The following is a 19,317-nucleotide window of genomic DNA, read 5'->3' on the forward strand; positions in this document are numbered from 1 at the left end:
AGATAGCTGAGGATGGAACTCCACAGATGAAAAAACAAAGAATTCACAAGGACAGTTCCCACATTCATTGAAACCATTTTCAGCCACTTTCAATCACAACCCAACAATGGCCCAACGTCTTTGTGCCTCAAAACTGCAAAGATGGCATCTGGAATAAAATTCGTTACATTTGTTTGTACAAACGGACGTCAAATTTCGGGTACACAAATAATGCACACCATTACTAGGGACCATCTTTTACTTCTACGAATGATGCCCAGAATGTAATGCACTGCATTTACTTACACAGCCGAAACAGTGCTACGAATGCGAAACGATACGTGTGTATTATTTGAGGTCTCCTGAGTGAGCGCGCCAAGTTTCCGTCTTTTCCGAGAGATAGCGTAGCTGCAGAACAGTTACAAAATGGCGTCTGTAGGTGGTGTACGTTACAAGCTACGTACTATCATTGACTTTCTCACTACAGAGAAAGAAACTGTGAGGAATATTCAGAAACACTTGTGCAGAGTCTAAGGAGCATCTGCTGTCGACAGAAGTACAGTTAGACCCTGGGCACGGAGGGCGAGGTCATCAGAAGGCGGTTCGGCGGAGCTCCACGATTTGCAGCGGTCAGGGAGACCACCCACGGCTGTCACACCTGACATGTTGCAGCGAGCTAACGGTGTCATTCGCGAGGACAGACGCGTTACGAGTTGGCGTTTGGCACTGCCTTTCTCACTCAACAGAGGAAGTGTGGATGCAATTATCTGTACTCGTGGATATCCAAAAGTGTGTGAACCGACAGGGCATACACGCCCTTGTTTCGCGCTGGAGGAAGGTCATAGAACGGGATGGAGATTACGTGGAAAAATAGGGTGTGTAGATAAAGCACCATTCTTCCGTGTAGTTTCTGAAGAAAAAAATGCGGTGCACTACTTCGTGGGCAAACCTCGTATTTAGACACAAGTTAACTCTTAAGTGAACTGTGAACGACACGTTTTATCAATTAAATATGAAGGAGCGTGTTTCAAGCTACTGTTTCATATGAGATACTTGAGGAACGACTTCCAGCTCAACTCTGTAGACATGACAGGAGAAGTGCTTGGATAGATCAGCCAGGTAGAGAGTATGTGGCCGGAACAGGCAACGGTCCCACCTCCGGCACACAGCTTTAATCTTCCAAGAAGTTCTTGTGAAACACAACTAGCTCTTCATTCACATGAAGTGCTGAGTGCTATTGACAAGGGATTTCAGATCGATTCCGTAATTCGGGATTTCCGGAAAGCTTTTGACACTGTACCTCACAAGTGGCTCGTAGTGAAATTGCGTGCTTATGGAATATCGTCCCAGTTATGTTTCTGCACTTGTGACTTCCTGTCAGAGGGGTGACAGTTCGTAGTAACTGACGGGAAGTCATCGAGTAAAACAGAAGTGATTTCTGGCGTTCCCCAAGGTAGTGTTATAGACCCTTTGCTGTTCCTTATGTATATAAACAATTTTGGAGACAATCTGAGAAGCCGTCTCCGCTTGTTTGCAGATCACGCTGTCGTTTACCGACTAATAAAGTCATCAGAAGGACAAAACAAACGGCTAAACGATTTAGAAGAAATATCGGAATGGCGCGAAAAGTGGCAGTTGACCCTAAATAACGAAAAGTGTGAGGTCGTCCACGTGAGTGCTAAAAGGAACTCGTTAAACTTCAATTACACGATAAATCAGTTTAATCTAAAAGTCGTAATTTCAACTAAATACCTAGGTATTATTATAACGACCAACTTAAATTGGAAGGAACACACAGAAAATGTTGTGGGGAAGGCTAACCAAAGACTGCGTTTTATTGGCAGGACACTTACAAAATGTAACAGACCTACTAAGGAGACTGCCTACACTACGCTTGTCCGTCCTCTTTTAGAATACTGTTGCGCGGTGTGGGATCCTTATCAGATAGGACTGATTGGGTACATCGAAAAAGTTCAAAGATTGGCAGCACGTTTTGTATTATTGCGAAATATGGGAGAGAGTGTCACAGAAATGATACAGGATTTGGGATGGACATCATTAAAAGAAAGGTGTTTTTCGTTGCGACGGAATCTTCTTCTCGAAATTCCAATCACCAACTTTCTCCTCCGAATGCGAAAATATTTTGTTGAGACCGACTTACATGGGGAGAAACGATCACCACGATAAAATAAGGGAAATCGGAGCTCGTACAGAAAGATACAGCCGTTCGTTCTTTCCGCGCACTACAAGAGATTCGAATAATAGAGAATTGTGAAGGTGGTTCCATGAACCCTTTGCCAGGCACTTAAATATGATTTGTAGAGTATCCATGAAGATGTAGATGTTCCAAACCGGCGCACTCTCGACTGCGGAATGGACAAATTCCTTCTGTGCGTCGTGTATAAAAGGTTAGATAAGTAATGAAATGTAAGTGTTTTGTGTCACGCTTTTATTCTTTCCTGTTACGTTGATGTTAATTTGCAAGGACGTCATGCAGGATGAGCTGGAAATCTTGTAGGCAGCTCACTGCTTGATTCTGATCAATGCGGAAGCTAGGCAGCACCTGCTGTGGAACCCCGGATGCAGCTGCCCGGTAGTGGGTGGCTTGGGAGGGAGGGAGGGAGGGACGGAGGGAGGGAGGGAGGGGGGGGGGTCTCACACGGGACGCGACCCGCGGCTGCGCTTCGTCTAACAGTAAGTGGAACGCAGGCGTAATTGGCGTCCGTCGGCGAAGCCATTCACACATATACGGTTTCACGGCCATTGGTGGCAGCTCTAGCTGCTGACGCGGAACTGCCCGTCTGCGACACACACACACACACACACACACACACACACACACTACTGTGCGTGAGCGGGAGGTTGTGTTTCAATCATTTGTAGTTCAGCAAGGACGCTGCCACGCAATTTCACACACATTAAACAAATCTGCTCATGGGACGCATACATACAACACATGGCTGTACAAAAGATAAGTGCGCAAGAATGAGTTCAGTTTAATTAAAAGTAATTTGGAAGTAATTCATCAAAGAGTAACGATATACTTATATAGTTAAAAATGAAAGCTAAGAGATTAATACAGTAATTAAAAATACAGTAAAGAATAAGGCACGACGAAGTGTGAAAAAAATTATGCGAACGCAGTCATGCGAGCGTTGCATATGGTGTTTCAAATACATTCATCGTATTTCACAAGCAAGAAAATGAATGGATATAAAAACTTGGTGAAATTTCAATAACGCATGGGATTAGAAATGCTTATTTTTTGTTTAATTTTTACAAGCACTTCCGGATTCCGCAAAGGGGATAACTTTTACATACATTCACAACAAACCTTTGAGAACGTTTTTACAATTATATTTTGCGTTGTACACTGAAGCGCTGAAGAAACTGGTATAGGCATGTGTATTGAAATACAGAGATATGTAAACAAGCAGAATACGGTGTTGCGATCGGCAACGCCTATGTAACACAACAAATGTCTGGCGCAGTTGTTAGATCCGTTACTGCTGCTACAATGACAGGTTATTAAGATTTAAGTGAGTTTGAACGTGGTGTTATAGTGGGCGAACGAGCGATGGGACACAGCATCTCCGAAGTAGCGATGAAGTGGAGATTTTCCTGTACATCCAGTTCACGAGCGTGCCGTGAATATCAGGAATGCGGTAATACATAAAATGTCCAACATCGCTGCGGCCGGAAAAAGATCGTGAAAGAACGGGACCAACGACGACTGAAGAGAATCGTTCAAGGTGACGAAAGTGCAACCTTTCAGCAAATTGCTGCAGATTTCAATGCTGTGCCAGCAACAAGTGACAGCTTGCTTACCATTCAACGAAACCCCATCGATATGTGCTTTCGGAGCCGAAGGTCCACTCGTGTACCCTTGATGGCTGCACGAAACAAAGCTTCACGCCTCGTCCGTGCCCGTCAACACCGACATTTGACTGTCCTTGACTGGATACATGTTGCCTGGTTGGACTAATCTCGTTTCAAAGAGTATCGAGCGAATGGACGTATACGGGTACGGACACCCTCATGAATCCATCGACCGTGTGTGTCGGCAGGTGACTGTTCAAGTTGGTGGAGGCTCTGTGGTGGTGTGCGGCGTGTGCATTTGGAGTGATATGGGACCCGTGATACGTCTAGATAAGAGTCGGACAGGTGACACGTCCATAAGCATGCTGTCTGATCACCTGCATCCACTCGTGTCCATTGTGCATTCCGACAGACTGGGCCAATTCCAGCAGGGCAGTGCGACACCCCGCAAGTCCAGAATTGCTACAGAGTAGCTCCAGGAACACTCTTTTGAGTTTAAACACTTCCGCTGGATACGAGGCTACCCAGACACGAACATTATTGAGCATATCTGGGATGCCTCGCACCGTGCTGTTCAGAAGACATCTCCACCCCCTCGTACTCCTACGGATTTATGGACAGCCCTGCACGATTCATGGTGTCAGTTCCCTCCACCACTGCTTCGAACATTAGTCGGTTCCATGCCATGTCGTGTTGGGGCACTCCTGCGTGCTCGGTATTACGCAGGTGCCATGACTTACGTCAGAGGTACTGTGTTATATGACTGCCGGATAACAGTTCTACAGCTACCCAAGTGGAGCTGTGTCCTCTTTTGCGGGAAGACTAGCATTTCGTCCGAGTCTACATTCTTTTTCTCATCACAAGATAACAGCATTAAATAAAAAAAATGGCTCTGAGCACTATGGGACTTAACAGTTGTGGTCATCAGTCCCCTAGAACTTAGAACTAGTTAAACCTAACTAACCTAAGGACATCACACACATCCATGCCCGAGGCAGGATTCGAACCTACGACCGTTGCAGTCACGCGGTTCCGGACTGAGCGCCTTAATCGCGAGACCACCGCGGCCGGCCATTAAATAAAGTAGCGGATTAGTTAGCCAGTTCCTTTGGCCGTTCCAAAGTAGTTTTCGCGTACTAGGTGAGTTTTTAACTAAGAACCGTTTTGAAGTAAAACAAGTAGAACTTTCTTAGCGATTCCGTTTTTACTTGAAAACCTGTATTCATATCTCCATTTCTACATAATCCCCAGCAGTATTAAGGCCCCTATCGTGTAGCACAACCAGCTTTTGAATACTGTCCTCGTAGATATCTATCGCCCGATTTTTAGTCAACATTTGCATAAAGCACTCTTCCTAACAGTCGAGGAAACTCATCGGATAACGTCCGAATTGTAAAGTGTCTCTTTCATCAACTTTTCTGCAGCAAATCGCCAGTTGAAAGCTCTCACCCATTTCCATACCGTTGCATTGCGTACAGTGTTTTCTCCATATACTTCTACCGGTTTGCCGATGAGTTTCAACCGCTTCCACGCCTTTAGCGCAAAGAAAAAGAATCACTGCACTTATTTCACATTCGGCGGCATTCTGAAACTGAGGACGTATTCCAAATAGTCGCAACCGTAAACACGCGGAATATTGGTAGGAATCGTTTTTACTATGGAAATAAAATTGCCAAGAAAAGTATGCTTGTTTAATTTTTGTTTCAAAATGGCTATTACTTAAACACGCATTGTGACAGATGTTTAATGTGCCGTCCGTGCACGCACAGGAAACATAAAGACCATAATCAGAATCGTCCATACTTTGGCATGTCTAGATTCACTGCGTCTGCTGGTGTCACACTGCGGCGTCGCATTGCATCCAAACTCGTAGGAAGGGGAAGCACAGACACAGTCTCTGCTACCATTCCTTTTTCCATAACCCCTCCCCTCGCTGCCCCAGCACCACAATACGGTCGGGCTACACTGCTACCAACGTATCGTCGAGGCATCTCATTGCTAACAAATAATGTTACACGTAGGTGCCAGCTCCGAACTATTGATTACGGGCACGCAGAAAGCCTTCAGTTGCTGTCTTATCGCCAAAGCGACTTCACGGACCTTGGGCAGTGAAAACGACCGGATTAGCAAGATCCCTACTGGCAAGCACTTTCAGCGGCAACTTACACCTGATGCGAAGGCAAGCTTTTAGCTTCCATGCGTATATTAAAATTTACTCTTAGTTTCTGTCTTCATCAACGTAGAAGACAGTGCCGAGAAACCTGATGTAAACACTTTGAAATACCCTGTAGCAGGTACGAATCCTGCCTCGGGCATGGATGTGTGTGATGTCCTTAGGTTAGTTAGGTTTAAGTAGTTCTAAGTTCTAGGGGACTAATGACCATAGCAGTTGAGTCCCATAGTGCTCAGAGCCATTTGAGCCAACCCTGTAGCATGTATCGGTTTCTATTCACCCTTCAATTAATTTAAGGGTAGTAATCCCGTCAGTGACGAGAACGGTATAGTCGAAGGTCAGATTATGAAGGATGGAGGAGAAATTGAGTAGTTTCCTTTATAGTGGATCCATCCCGGCTTTTAATGTTAGTTCGTGACACTTTTGCGGAGTGACACTTGAGCGGAGATTGAATCTGTTGGCCTTTCTGCGGAGCCCATGACACGTCAGTTGCTCCTCCGTTTTAACATTCATTGCCTTCTCCAACTCGCAGGCAATCTGTCACATTCCAGTCAAACCTGGACGTCGGTCTAAGCTACAAATCAGGCTGTGACCGCAGCCACATGCCAAAAGCCGCTTATCCTAACAAGAGCCCCAGGCTCCACAGAAATTTCTCTCTACAGTAGTACTCTCAGTACGAGTGTTTTTTTATGCCTCATTACATATTTGGTCTTTCATGAAAGTAAAATGTATTCGAACTGGCCATGAATAATTCCCATATTGTCCGCAGCTCGTGGTCTTTCGGTCGCGTTCTTGCTTCCCGCGCACGGGGTCACGGGTTCGATTCCCGGCGGGTCAGGGTTTTTTCTCTGCCTCGTGATGGCTGGGTGTTGTTTGTTCTTCATCATTATTTCATCATCATTGACTGGCAAGTCGCCGAAGTGGCGTCTACTAGAAAGGACTTGCAATACGGCGGCCGAACTTCCCCCCATGGGCCTCCCGGCTAACAATGCCGTACGATCATCATCATTACCATATTTTATATAAAATCACGAATACCCATTGTAAAGTAAAGAAAATTAAATAAAAGAATAAGAGCCAATGGAATAGAGAATTAAATGGAAAGTAGCAAAAGGTTCCATTCAAAGAGGTTGTAACGAATGTCACTTTCGTTTCACAAGTATTATGTGATCCCAACACACGTATAGTTGATATCCTTAGCGTCAGGGAGTCTTTAACGTGTGGGAGTCTTCAGCGTAGGAGACGTTACTGTCCAAGCTGTTAGCGAAAAAGTCCTGAATTTTCGTGTTTCTTTAAGTTCATGCGCCACTGCGTGAAATAGTTAACCTCATTGGGAGCCGGTCTAATGAAAGGTAGGTTTCGGATCGTTTAGTTTATTGTCAAAAATACGAATACTGACAGAACTGAGATAACGGCAACTCCAGCGAACACCTCAGTGGATAAAAGATCTATATCATTAATTCACCTTTAAGTAATTCAGTTGTTACCGGATTTACTACTCAAACATCGTTGCAACTTGACTTTCGATTACAGATCCTGTTCGTAAATCTATTATCGGGCTTAAGAGTGACCATTCGTAGTAGTGAATCATATCAAAGAACTGTACTAATAAAAACGGAGTTGAGGAAAAAAATTATGTCCTACGAATGTGAACAGAGTATCACGAGAAACGAACCGTGTATTGGATTGTCTCTGGACAGTAGTAATAATAGTAGTTTATTCCATATTAATACTAAAGACAATAATTTTCAACTGATAAAACATCGTGCTGTATCAAATGAAGCCTGCGACTTTTGAAGGAATTAATTCGGTGTACATGTGCTACGCCAATCACAGATATCACTTAATTTTTAAATGCGAATCGGCTGCCTAGTAACTGTTAATGATCTTTGGTGGCAATTGCTAAACAACGCAGCTAGCCGATGGTAAATATGTGAATGTAAACTAGTCGTCGTCGTCGTTGTTGTTGTCGTTGTTGTTGTTCTTGTTGTTTTCAGTCCAAAGACTGGTTTAATGCAGCTCTTCATGCAACTCTGTCCTGTGCAGGCCTCTTTATCTCTGAGTGACGACCGCAACGTACATACTTCTGAATCTGCTTTGTGTATTCATCTCTTGATCTCCCTCTACCATTTTTACCCTTCACGCTGCCCTCCAATGCTAAAATTGTGATCCCTTAATGCCTCAAAATATGTCCTAGCAACCGGTCCCTTCGTCTTGTCAAGTTGTGCCACAAACTCCTCTTCTCCCCAATTCTATTCAATACCTCCTCGTTAGTTATGGGATCTACCCATCTAATCTTCAGCATTCTTCTGTAGCACCACATTTCGAAATCTTCTATTCTCTTCTTGTCCAAACTATTTATCGTTCACGTTTCACTTCCGTACATGGCTACACTCCATACAAATATCTTCAGAAACGACTTCCAGACACTGAAATCTATACTCGATGTTAACAAACTTCTCTTCTACAGAAACGCTTTCCTTACCATTGCCAATGTACATTTTATATCCTCACGACTTCGATCATCAGTTATTTTGCTCCCCAAATAGCAAAACTCCTTTACTACTTTAAGTGTCTCATTTCCAAATCTAATTTCCTGAGCATCACCCGACTTAACTCGACTACATTCCATTATCCTCGTTTTGCTTTTGTTGATGTTCATCTTATACTTTCCTTACAAGACACTGTCAATTCCGTTCAACTGCTCTTCCAAGTCCTTTGCTGTCCCTGATAGAATTACAATGTCATCGGCGAACCTCAAAGTTCTTATTTCTTCTCCATGGATTTTAATACCAACTCCGAATTTTTCTTTTGTTTCGTTTACTGTTCTCTACATCTACATCCACATCCATACTCCGCAAGCCACCTGACGGTGTGTGGCGGAGGTTACCTTGAGTAACTCTATCGGTTCTCCCTTCTATTCCAGTCTCGTATTGTACGTGGAAAGAAGGATTGTCGGTATGCTTCTGTGTGGGCTCTAATCTCGGTGATTTTATCCTCATGGTCTCTTCGCGAGATATACGTAGGAGGGAGCAAAATACTGCTTGACTCTTCGGTAAAGGTATGTTCTCGAAACTTTAACAAAAGCCCGTACCAAGCTACTGAGTGTCTCTCCTGCAGAGTCTTCCACTGGAGTTTATCATCTCCGTAACGCTTTCGCGATTACTAAATGATCCTGTAACGAAGCGCGCTGCTCTTCGTTGGATCTTCTCTATCTGGTGCGGATCCCACACTGCTGAGCAGTATTCAAGCAGTGGGCGAACAAGCGTACTGTAACCTACTTCCTTTGTTGTCGGATTGCATTTCCTTAGGATTCTTCCAATGAATCTCAGTCTGGCATCTGCTTTACCCACGATCAACTTTATATGATCATTCCATTTTAAATCACTCCTAATGCGTGCTCCCAGATAATTTATGGAATTAACTGCTTCCAGTTGCTGACCTGCTATTTTGTAGCTAAATGATAAGGGACCTATCTTTCTATGTATTCGCATCACATTACACTTGTCTACATTGAGATTCAATGTACTGTTGGCTCAATATAAATATTAAGTAACATCGGGGAGAGGCTACAACCATGTCAGCCCTTCAAATACGGACTGCAGTGGCTGATTGTGTCCTGTCTCTCTCATTGACGTATATCATTGAGGTGAAGAACACTGGCTGGGCATAGAAAAACAATGTAGGAATCAGCGAATCTGGGTCACCGTACGGGAACTTGCACGTCTTTCGTCCCGAATGCGAATCCAGTGTGTCAGTTGGTTGTACAAGTAGGTATCGGATCAGCGCACAGAGCTATTTCGGCGACGTGGTATGCAGCTGGGCAGAGTGCAGAGCGGCGCTGTGGAGACGCGCCTGCGCGCAGCCTGAAGAGCCGCGGGCGTTTTTTACTTGTGCAGGCGGCACGGGCGTCCCGCATTCTGCTGGGAGAAAGCCAGGCGCGGACAGCGGTCGCTGCCGTGCTGGCCAGTTAGCGGGCTTTCTTCCCGCCGCCTATTGATTGCAGCCCTGAGGACCAGCGTCTCTCGTCTCCGCTGCAGCCGCCATCGACGCGTCGTCCTCTCTTCCTTGTTTGTCGACAGAGCTAAACTTTCCCTGCTGCTCCTGCGTAGTCGCGGGGTCTCCGCTGCGTGCGAGTGCAACGGCGCTCGAGGCGAGATCGGCCCTTTCGAAATCCCGCCGAGCGCTCCTTTCGTCTGCTCTTCGGGAACTTACGTGGCGTCGGATGAAATGACACTACGGACGGAAGCCACGCGCTCTTGGCCATGTGCGGCGCGCGAGACGGCTGACGCGGCGTATACTATGGCCGCTATCGACAGGGGATCTCAAGTTGATTCCGTATTTCTAGATTTCCGGAAAGCTTTTGACACCGTTCCTCACAAGCGACTTCTAATCAAGCTGCGGAGCTATGGGGTATCGTCTCAGTTGTGCGACTGGATTCGTGATTTCCTGTCAGGATGGTCGCAGTTCGTAGTAATAGACGGCAAATCATCGAGTAAAACTGAAGTGATATCGGGTGTTCCCCAGGGAAGCGTCCTGGGACCTCTACTGTTCCTGATCTATATAAATGACCTGGGTGACAATCTGAGCAGTTCTCTTAGATTGTTCGCAAATGATGCTGTAATTTACCGTCTAGTAAGGTCATCCGAAGACCAGTATCAGCTGCAAAGCGATTTAGAAAAGATTGCTGTATGGTGTGTCAGGTGGCAGTTGACGCTAAATAACGAAAAGTGTGAGATGATCCACATGAGTTCCAAAAGAAATCCGTTGGAATTCGATTACTCGATAAATAGTACAATTCTCAAGGCTGTCAATTCAACTAAGTACCTGGGTGTTAAAATTACGAACAACTTCAGTTGGAAGGACCACATAGATAATATTGTCGGGAAGGCGAGCCAAAGGTTGCGTTTCATTGGCAGGACACTTAGAAGATGCAACAAGTCCACTAAAGAGACAGCTTACACTACACTCGTTCGTCCTCTGTTAGAATATTGCTGCGCGGTGTGGGATCCTTACCAGGTGGGATTGACGGAGGACATCGAGAGGGTGCAAAGAAGGGCAGCTCGTTTTGTATTATCGCATTATGGTGGAGAGAGTGTGGCAGATATGATACACGAGTTGGGATGGAAGTCATTACAGCATAGACGTTTTTCGTCGCGGCGAGACCTTTTTACGAAATTTCAGTCACCAACTTTCTCTTCCGAATGCGAAAATATTTTGTTGAGCCCAACCTACATAGGTAGGAATGATCATTAAAATAAAATAAGAGAAATCAGAGCTCGAACAGAGAGGTTTAGGTGTTCGTTTTTCCCGCTCGCTGTTCGGGAGTGGAATAGTAGAGAGATAGTATGATTGTGGTTCGATGAACCCTCTGCCAAGCACTTAAATGTGAATTGCAGAGTAGTCATGTAGATGTAGATGTACTGGTTGCCGTTTTTACTCGGAAACGCTCGTTGGCGCACCCGGTCTAATTTTCAGCACTGCCGCAGTATCCGGTGTCTTCAACGAAGGGACACCAACCTCACTTTGACCCGCGAGACTTCTCAGTACTCCAGTGTGGAAGTGAGCAGTACCTTCCAACAAAAATTCCTACATTCTGCTCCTGATACTGAGTGTCTCATAAGGCTAAACGTTAAATAACTTCGTGGAGCGGTTTGGGGATTGTGAAATCGACGGGCGGAAGCCCTCGTGGGGGTTGAGGTGGCAAGTGACAGGTAGGAGGAGGCATTTTCTACTAGAGCGTGGAGATTTTATTTACGTAAGAACTTCAAAACCAAGTTAGAATACTGTAGCAAGCTGAAACGACTGCGCAGCAAGAGTGGCCCGTTGTCAGAAGACAGTGCCTGTTCCAGGTTTCCTGCTGCGGTGTGGACGACGTGTGCATTACAAAGTGGAAGTGAGATGACGCAGCAACTGGAAACGTACTCCAAAGTAGGGCAAGTGTTCCGGGTAAAACGTCTACGTGGCACACCGATTTACTGTGAAAATGTGGCGTTATATGGATAAAATGTCAGGTCAGGCAGCAGTGAAATGCTACCAACGATTCCACCCAGGCGGGTGGTGGTGACTGGGAAGGAAGGCCATCGCCATCGATCACAGGCGACCACGTCCAGGCAATATGGGAGCTGCGGCTGTTGATAATTTTAGACATATCGGGTTCAAAAATGGTTCAAATGGCTCTGAGCACTATCGGACTTAACATTTGAGGTCATCAGTCCCCCAGACGTAGAACTACTTAAACCTAACTAACCGATGTACATCACTCACATCCATGCCCGAGGCAATATTCGAACCTGCGACCGTATCAGTCGCGCGGTTTCAGACTTACGAAAGCCCTAGAACCGCTGGGCCACACGGGCCGGCAGAAATACCGGGAATCCGATACATCCATATTTAAGAGAATGGCTATTGACTCTCGATGCATCGAAAAAAGTATCACTATATTGGCGTACAGGCCTATAAAAAACATCCGCTGCATATGCTAAGTATACGACCGGTTTTAGACCTACAAACTTATCTACTGATCTAACAATAGATTATAAATAAATTGCCGACCGCCGCCTACCTATCCCCCTTAGAGCAAGAACTGAGAGGAAAGATATGCATGTTCACGCTTGGCGATAACCACTTTACTAACAATGATAACTGCATGGAAGTCGCACAGTAAAAGCTGTCCGATTGGTCCATCGTTCGGTTTCGTCACATATCGGATCTGTCCGGAACACTTCATGTCGATTTTCCTGTTTCGTAATGCAACACCCCACCGGTCGCTTACCTGGTTTTGGCTTGTGTTCTCCCCAGCTAATTGACTAACAGATCAACAGAGAGTGCAAAACTACCGCAATATCGGGTAACGCAAAAAGTAATACGGCCCTGTGACTCCTGATTGAACTGCGGTGCCAGTGTTGACATTAATTTATTCAGAACTGATCACTTTTAATTAAAAAAGGGTGCACGTTGATGTTATATTCAGCTACTGAACACAGATGCAAATGTTGAACATAAAATTAATTAAGAAAGTGACTTGGGATTTCAACTACTTGATTGAAAACAGATGCAGTCGATTAGCACAGATTTATTTGAACTCACAACCTTCAATCATCACATTACATGACTCTTCTACCAGGCAGTGGTAATAAATTGCGTTTGCGTGGAGTAAAGCTCGATAACTCAAAAGTAATTCCTATCGACTGACTGCGGCGTAACGCGAAGTGCGAGAAAAATTCTACAGTACACGGCCCATGAAACCCTCGTGGAAACTTTGCCGACGTGATCCAACAAATTAATCAGTGGCCGGAGCGGGCGCAATATCACCAAATACAGCGTGGCGGAGCGTCGTCGTTGTGTGGACGTCGGCTGACCTCGTGGTGCTGCAAGGCTGCGCTCGTCTATTCACTCCTAGCTATCTTGCTCAGTACATAGCTGAACCAAAACTTTCTGTCTCCAAGCTCAATCGTTCCATTTGCTAAGTCCTAAACTGCAGAGATGCTCACTCTTTCTGAGGCAAGCTGAGTAAAGAACGCCACGTCCACACTCCAGGCAAGCTCAGAACGGAAGACCTCTACTGAGACTTTTGCCAGTCCGCTCTTTGCCTCGGCTTCCCCTCCAGCAAAATCACTTACGCCAATTACAGTGCAAGTCGCGTTAATTATGCGTCGCTTCCCAGAATTATGTGTCGCTTGCCAGTGCTGACCAATGCCTGCTCTGGGAAGTGAACAAATTCCCACAAAATTCCCCTTCCTCTCAACTTCTTCTGTTTAGTTCCTCCCAGGCCACCCATCAAGGTTGGCGTCTGCACAAACACCGAGTTTTCCGGAATTCTGACTCCCAGGAGAGTACTTCAAATTCCTTTGTCCTACGTTCCCATCGGAGGCCGGCGTATTTCATGCTGTCGCTCTTCACCTGATCTACTTCAGGCTCTGCCGACCGTGAATTCAGCGTGAAGTTTCTATAGTCACGAACACGCATATTTTGACCTCTGTTGACTGCTACACCGTAGCTTTGCACGGCTTTGTCGCATGTTTCACAGAAAACGTGACGACGGACATTTATAAACAGGTGTACAAGTTCTCCCTCTGTTTCCTGGTACAGCAGCATGGGGTCGGGGTCAACCAACCACCCACTCACTGTCACTCATTATAAGGCGGCTGGAGGCCGCGCCGCGTTACCGCTCTGAGCTTGAGCCGCCCTAAGCTGCCTGTTGTCGCTTCCCTTAGCCGCTCCCCTGGTTGGCCACGGTCAAATACTTCCCTGGGGTAAACTAGCGTCCAGTAAAGCGACTCGTATCCACAAAGTTTTCATGTTGTGTGAATTACTTTAAAACTGTCACCTGACAATTATTCCACTACGTCCATATTATACCCTCTACAAGATGCATTGTGCCTTGTAAATTTGTTCAGCCCTACTGCTCGCTCAACGTGAGTTAGGTTGTTTTTAATGACTTCATGTAAGGGGCATAGTTCTTGCCATCTTACAGTAATTTCTGCAAAACGCTAGCACCATAGCAGATGTAGTATCAAACTTGCGTGGAGAAGTTAAACGTTGCAGTTCCTGTTGGTAGCGCCGAGCGCAGATTTCGTCAGCATTTCCCCTGACAAGTCTCCACCCACGCCAAAGACTGATCTTCTCATTTAGGCTTTTGTTCATCATTTTCAGCAAATGTTTCTGAAGAATTCCGATGTGCACAAAAATTCTTTCTTAACGAAGCTGGTGTGCTGTTTCTTCAAATCGGAAATCTTGTTATTCCATTCATACGCCCCCCCCCCCCCCCCCCCCCCAATGCAACCCGAGTTGTTCTCTTGTGTCACATATATTTCACACAGTTAAAGAGAAAGATTAGACGTGATGGAAGCTCAAAAAGCAAAACGACTCCTTCACACAGTGAAAGTAAAATTATTTCCTATTACAACTTCAAAAGAACAACGCCAAATATTTTCCGAAAATTGTGAAAAAAGAAATACAAAATAACACTATCGGCAGTCGATCTTGCCTTTTAGGTATCGATAGTTTAGCAACAGTACTACTAGGAGCCGATTCGCAGCTGTCGCAGAGTAACTGTCTCGGAAATTACTCAGCAAATTAGGTTGGTTAGGTTTAAGTAGTTCTAAGTTCTAGGGGACTGATAACCCCAGATGTTAAGTCCCATAGCGCTCAGAGCCTTTTCAACCATTTTTTCCTTCCTTCCCTCCTTTCTTCTTTCACACTGTTCAAAAGTAAATAATTAATGCAGTAAGTAATCCAGCTACTAACGGAAAGAGCCTGATATCCGACCACTGGACTGGAATATGTTCACCACTAACAATTCCTCCACCGCCTCCAACTGGTTCCAATGATTTATGTTTTTTTTCATAAGTATGTGGTTGCAAATTTGGTTGTAGCTCTAAATTGAAGATACTTTTCGATAAGCTGTAACATTAGATATATGTTGTCTAGAGAACTTAATAGGGTTTCTACAGATATTCTCTGTCGAACTAGAAAGTTTCACTGAATCTAGCGGTACTATATCCATAATGTTACATGCGTACTTCAGCTGTGGAGTAAGTTTCCAGTTTCCGCGTCATTTCGATTCCACTTTGTGTGGCACATGTCATCCATACCGCAGCATGAAACCCGGAACATGTACTCTTCTGATAATCCTCAACTCTTGTCACGCAATCGTCTCAGCCTTGGGCGGAATTCTTAATTTAGTTTTTGAATTCTTTTCGTATGTCATGGCTCCGCAACCACTTGCCGCCTCAACCCCACGAGGACTTCCGCTCGATTCCTCGATTTCGCGGTCTTCAAACCGCTCCACGAAGTTACTTAACATTCAGTCCTGTGAGCCACTCAGAATCAGGAGCAGAATCTCGACGTTTAAGCTCTAAGGTAATTAATGCTCACTTCCACGGCGGCTTTACGAAGCTTCTTTCCAACGAGTGCTGGAAAACAATGGCTGTCGTGGGAAAATTACACGCCCCCCAAATCAGCCTAGTGTCCAGACCATATTTTTATTTTTTATTATTTTCATTTTTTATTTATTTCTTAAGACAAGACCTGATGCCTGTTGTTACATAGCAGGTCGTACATTGTGGGATTTCACATGTTACGTGATACAAATTACGTTTTATTACTAGTGCGTTTGTTGAAAATTGTACAAAAGGATAAAATAAAAAACAAAATTTATGTGAAAAGTACAAATGTATATGTACAATTCTTTGGATGTATTTTAAATTAAAGTTAAAAGTGTATTTAATGGAAGAACAAGAGATGGCACTGTCTCTTAGATGTGACAGTTCTTCCGTTCATACCTTCTGTGTGTATGGTTATGTCTGGTAAAAATGTGTTGTCGTGACAGTGGTAATAATTAATTTAATGTATTAGTTAGTTATGTTAGAATGTGTTTCCGAACTTAAGATAACATTGGAGATGGGGACTTGATTTGAAACGTCACAGTCAATTGCATCAGGTGCGAGGGCTCTGTAAAACTTCAAGCCAGTTAGTCACACATGATGCAGCGAAAGAACAACTGTCACATCTTCAGGTACTGTTACGTGCAACGAAATGTTATACCAACCAAGTACATATTGCTATGTTTATATGTTTCTCACGTCTTCACTTCCTGTGTGATAGAGCTTCCGATTCAGTGTCTGTTTTATTATGTGTCGTTCAGTACGTACTTCTCATCTGTCTGGTGTAGACTTTATATGCATTGCAAAGACCTCGCTCATTCCTAGCGATGATAACTATTCTATTAAATCACACATGTATCATTGCCAAGTGGGATGAGAAATACTGTGAGCTTTTTTAAAAACTCTGTTTCTCCACTTTGTGGGATACTAATTTGACATTTTTCGTAATGGTTTTTACTGCTACCAATCAGGATTTCCTCAATCGTTCCGGTTTTGTCTGTTTCGGGATATTTTGTTTTCAATGAATGTGGAACAGTGTAGATATAAGAATAAAAATATTTCTAGTTAAGAACTCTTTGAAGATCTTAGATTTTATGATGAGGACGATATAATTTCTGAGCGTTGATCGAAATTGTGAAATTCGTATTAAAACGTCATAATGTAGTTTCAAGCTCTGTTCCAGTGATTTTAGAAAATGATTATGAAGTAAAGCTGAGTTCGCCTTCTTCCAAGAACACGTAGCCTGTATTGTTTAATTCCGGAACATGTTTTACCACAATTGTAACTCCCTCGCTGCGGTCGCCGGTTCGAATCCTGCCTCGGGCATCGATGTGTGTGATGTCCTTAGTTAGGTTTAAGTAGTTCTAAGTTCTAGGGGACTGATGGCCTCAGACGTTAAGTCCCATAGTGCTCAGAGCCATTTGTAACTGCCTCAGTAAGTTTCATTTTTTTCTGAAATATAGGTACAGATTTTGCGTAGGCTCAGAATATGTCGAAGTCAGATTTTTTCCTAATTTGCCCCTCTGCTGCAGCTGGTACCGGGTTCCGGACAGCGTTTCAGTAATGTAGGAGTGTGCGTCAAACAATTTTTACATTATGTCTCTCCTGTGGTTGCCAACAGAAATGCTTCAAGTCCACATTGACACAGTTGTCCCCTGCAAGACAGGAAAGTCAAAAATGTTCAAATGTGTGTGAAATATTCTGGGACTTACTTGCTAAGATCATCAGTCCCTAAGCTTACACACTACTTAACCTAAATTATCCTAAGGACACACACACACACACACACACACACACACACACACACACACACACACACACACACACACACACACACACACACACACACACACACGAGGGAGGACTCGAACCTCCGCCGGGACCAGCCGCACAGTCCGTGACTGCAGCGCCTTAGACCGCTCGGTTAGTTAGAATGTCAGAACTGCCCTTTATCTTTGGTGACAGGAAGGATATCTGATCATCCTGCACCATTAATAACACCAAATCTAGAATAACGTAACGACTCCATGAAGGCCATGAAAAGGAAGATAGTAGTAGTTCGTGATAAATACATCAGACACAAACAAAATGAAAGTGTGTAGGTTGAGAGATCTTTCAAAGTCCCTGATGTCTATATACTGACTGAAGCGACGAATGAAAATTTCTACCAGGGTCGAGATTCGAACCCAGGCCTCCTACTCAATAGGCAGATGCGCTGGCCACTACGCCACCCTGGCTTAGTGGCTTTGCACAACTTCAGCACACGTTCCTCCTCAATTAAATTTCCCGGTTCTAATTAAAAAAACTGTTCAAAGTTAGAGAGTTGAAACGTGGATCTTGAGGCGACAGGAGTTCGCAGATGCAAGTAAACGGAATTGGTTGATGAAAGTTTGCACGCATTGATGTTAGCCTTGGAAAAGCGCGCGAGAATAGATAGTATTCATGGAATGTTAGGGAGTAGTTTTGAGATCCTAAAGTCTATATTACTTCATGCTCAAAATAGAGACGATCCAGATAGGTTGTGACCACTTTTACGGGCAGTATGTCCATTTTTGTACCACAGCAATTGCGCATTTAAATGATACGATTGTTTGGTCTGGCGATGCAATATGGAAATACAATAGAGCTGTCAGCCGCGACAAGTGTGTGCAGCGGACCAACGGAAATCCGCGCATTGTAGCAGAACAAGTAGTTAATCTTCCTGGTGCGACAACGAGGTTGGGCGTGTGTGTGTGTGTGTGTGTGTGTGTGTGTGTGTGTGTGTGTGTGTGTGTGTCACAGGAGTTATTGGTCCATTATTCTCTGACCGAAGCGTGACTTGTGAGCAGCGCAGTAGTTCGTTACCACTCTACACCAGCCAGCCTAGGTAGTAGACACACTAACGGAGCGACGTGGCGCAGTGGTTAGCGCATAGGACTCGTATTCGGGAGGACGACAGTTCGAATCTGCGTCCGGCCGTCCTGATTTAGGTTTTCCGTGATTTCAGTAAATCGCACCAGGCAAATTCCAGGGTTGATTCGGAAGGGCACGGCCGATTTGCTTCTCCATCCTTGAAACATTCAGAGTTTGTGCTCCATCTCTAACGACCTGGAAGTCGACCTGAAGGTTTATTTTTTTAAAAACTGTTTTCCGATGTTAGGGTACAGTGTTAGTGGTGTGGTGGTTGACACACTGGTATCGATTTTTATCCAGGCGACATGAAATGGGACGAACACGTAAGAACAACGGTAGAGAAGGCGAATGGTCTATTTCGGTTTATTGGGAGAATTATAGGAAGTGTAGACCATGTATAAAGGGACCACATAAACAGAACACAGGTGCTACCCATTCTTGAGTATTATCGGAGTATTTGGGACCCCCACAAGGTCTGACGACAGCAAGACATGGAAGCAATTCAGAGGCCTGTTGTTGGGTTAGGTTCGTTATCTATAGGTCCGAACAACAAGCGAGTAATACAAA

The 19,317-nt window shown here is 44.6% G+C and overlaps 1 protein-coding gene and 1 non-coding gene across 3 annotated transcripts in view; one reads left to right on the forward strand and one right to left on the reverse strand.

The window, feature by feature from the left end:
- The window catches only part of LOC126356097 (lysophosphatidylcholine acyltransferase), a 607,194-nt gene that overhangs the window by 164,607 nt on the left and 423,270 nt on the right, over positions 1–19,317 (forward strand). The gene's annotated exons all lie outside the window — the stretch shown is intronic.
- Trnan-auu (transfer RNA asparagine (anticodon AUU)) lies at positions 18,024–18,095 on the reverse strand. Its single transcript has one exon. It is a non-coding gene; the product is annotated as a tRNA-Asn (tRNA).

The sequence above is a fragment of the Schistocerca gregaria genome, chromosome 3 (assembly GCF_023897955.1).
Source record: "Schistocerca gregaria isolate iqSchGreg1 chromosome 3, iqSchGreg1.2, whole genome shotgun sequence".
Classification (NCBI taxonomy): Eukaryota; Metazoa; Arthropoda; class Insecta; order Orthoptera; family Acrididae; genus Schistocerca; species Schistocerca gregaria.